Raw genomic sequence first — 2,897 nt, forward strand, 5'->3', positions numbered from 1 at the left:
AAACTCCTTACCTGTAGTTTACCAGGGTTCAAATGTAGGAAGCATCATAAGTACCTCATCTGATCTCAGCTGTAATGATGAAGCACAGAGAGAATTTTACCTGTCCTGCTTCCTACCAGACTCATAGCATTAGTGTGGTAGACCTGCAGGGGTAGATGTGAGAATATTTACTGGTACTGGCATTAAGTGATTCCTTGCTGGAAGAGGGTTGTGTTGTCCCAGCAGGAAGATACACTGCCCCACCACAGGAATTGTCTAATTATTTTCAGAAAATGATGGAATATGTATTTTTTCACTTTATGACTTTCCCTAGTTATGCACAGGCTTCTTTCTGCATTGCTTCCTTGTGGTGTTTAATGATTTGCCTGATTTTTTAAAATCTGCATTAAGGAACAAAAATCCAGTTTAAAAGATGATAGAGACCTTTTTGTTTGTTGGATTGTTTAGTTTTTTCTTATGTTGAATCCACCCTCAGATGGAGGATTAACTCAATCCTTCTGCAAGACAAAAACCAAACAGTTATTCTTAGTGTAGAGGAGATGTGTTGTTTCTTGTTTAAATGTTTACTATTTTTACCAGAGACTAATTCTTAAGGTAGTAGGTCTGGGCCACTGGAATTAGAGGTGTTTTTCTCCCAAGGAAATGTACTAAAGAGTATTTGTCTTCTTTTCCATAAACCTTAACAGAAGAAATATTCCTGCTACAGAATTCTCTGGGATTGTTCAGAAACATTGTAGAAAGTTTATTATTCTCTCTTATTCTGTCCAAGGATTTAAAAGCTGTGGTGAGAGTACATAAGCCGGACAGGCTGTCATTTTGATTAAGCATTTTGATTAAGGCAAGTTTTTTTCTATCATAATGGATCTCAGAGATAACTTTCAAAGAGACTTTCTCTAGCTGCTTTTCTGGTGCTGCACAGTCTGTCTTGGGCAGTAGTGCAACTAGGCTGGGCTGAGCATGGCACCAAATTAGAGGGGGCACTAGAAGCATCCTGCAACTTCCCAAACCCCTGCTCTCCAGTGCTTGTCATTCCCCTTACTTCCTCTCTCCTCTCCTCCAATCTCTTCTCGGTGTACCAAAACTGCCAGTTATGCCTCTGGTCCCAGGGTTTTGAGATTCACTGGGAGAGTGCTCGTGCTACAGCCCTTTAGGAGCTAGAACGTACTCCCTTCAGTGGCTGGTTAGCTCTGCTGGCTAGGCTATGCATGACTTTGAGCCTGTCCTTTCCCCCATTACCTTCCTGCCCTTTTTGGCATAACTGGTGAAGCTGGCAATCATAGCCAAAAACAGTTCTTGCATTCAGAAGAGTGAAAATGTAACCAGGCCCTGACAGGGAAGGAGGTAGCTGCAGCCTGCATATAACAAACTTATTTTAATACAGGAAATGTATTTGCCTTCTACTCCATCAAAAGCCTGGTCTAGGCATAGAGAAATGGAGTTACTCAGCTACCCAGAGTACATGTGTATCTCCACCATGGCAATCTGGTGACAGCTACCAAGAAATAAGCCCTGCTCACTTGCTCCCATTCTAAATGCACCACAAGTTGAAAAGGATTGATTGGCACAAGGCTTAGCAGTTTCAATGCAGCTTTCAGGAACATATTTGGGGCAATGATCCCACAAACATCCCTGGGCGCACCCCAACAAACAGCTGCACAATATTTTTCTGCAAACAGTGCATGTAACCCAGGAGCTAAAAGAGGGCTTGCTTTGGCAAGCGGTCTCAGGATCACTACAAAGGAGGTGTAGATGCCACCTTCAAGATGTACCTCCTTAAGTTTAAGTTTCATGTGCTTCCTGTCTGCTGCAGCTACTCCAAAACAGGAGACATGATTTCAGAAAAAAAACCTTAGAAATTTTAAGACAGTTTGTGTTTTGCCGATTTCCCGGTTGACCTACTTTCTGTACATTTTTTCCATGGTGTTTTTCTAAAAAGTTTTTATCAAAACAATAATTGACCTTTTGGGGTGGGATGGGGGGGGGGCACAAATAGCTTGCTGTAAGAAGCATCTGTTTTAAGGAATACCATCAATACATATATTTTTAAATGATTGTGGAAAAATTTTGATAGAATGTGCAGTGGAAAATTTAATTACATTTTAGTAAAAAAAAATAAAAAATCCAATTTTGAACAGTTTACAGTTTTGGCAAACAAGGCATTTTTACATAAAAACACTGTGTAAAAACACCTTGATGGGGTGGAATGGCATCATACATGCCTGGTTTTATGCCAGCAAGTAAGTCGGCTTTTCATGTTACCCATCCAGGTTAGTGGATGCTCTGAACTTAGGGTAGATTCTAATACTAGCAGAAAATGTGACCTCACCCAATAAATAATTAAATAATGCTTTCCATTAAATAAGCAAGCAATTCTTTTGATCTGTGGAGTATTTTTGTTTCTTGGGAACAGTTTTCTATTTATATGCAGTATAGAGTGTTTCGGGCCTTTAAATTCTTGACTGAACTCTGGACCTATTCCTTTAGAGGCATCTGTTTCCAGAATTAAGGGTTACTTTAAATCTGCAAGGCTTATTTACATTCTGTAGCTCACCTGGTTCTTTTTTACTGCTCTTTAGTGAGGTCTACTCATAGGTCAACAATTATAAAATATAGAATCATAGAAGTAGGGTTGGAAGGGACCTTGTAGATCTTCAAGTCTGACCCCCTGCCTGGGCAGGAGAAAAACTGAGCTCAAATGACTCCAGCCAGGTAGGCATCAAGCCTCTTCTTAAAGACCCCCAGGGTAAGAGCCAGCACCATTTCCCTTGGAAGTTGGTTCCAGATCCTAGCCACCCTGACTCTGAAGTAGTTCTTACGGATGTCTAATCTAAACCTCCTCTCCAACAACTTGTGGCCATTATTCCTTGTTATGCCAGGGGGCGCTAGGGGAAACAAGG

Source organism: Gavialis gangeticus, unplaced genomic scaffold (assembly GCF_001723915.1).
Source record: "Gavialis gangeticus isolate Ggan-Ray unplaced genomic scaffold, GavGan_comp1, whole genome shotgun sequence".
Taxonomy (NCBI): domain Eukaryota; kingdom Metazoa; phylum Chordata; order Crocodylia; family Gavialidae; genus Gavialis; species Gavialis gangeticus.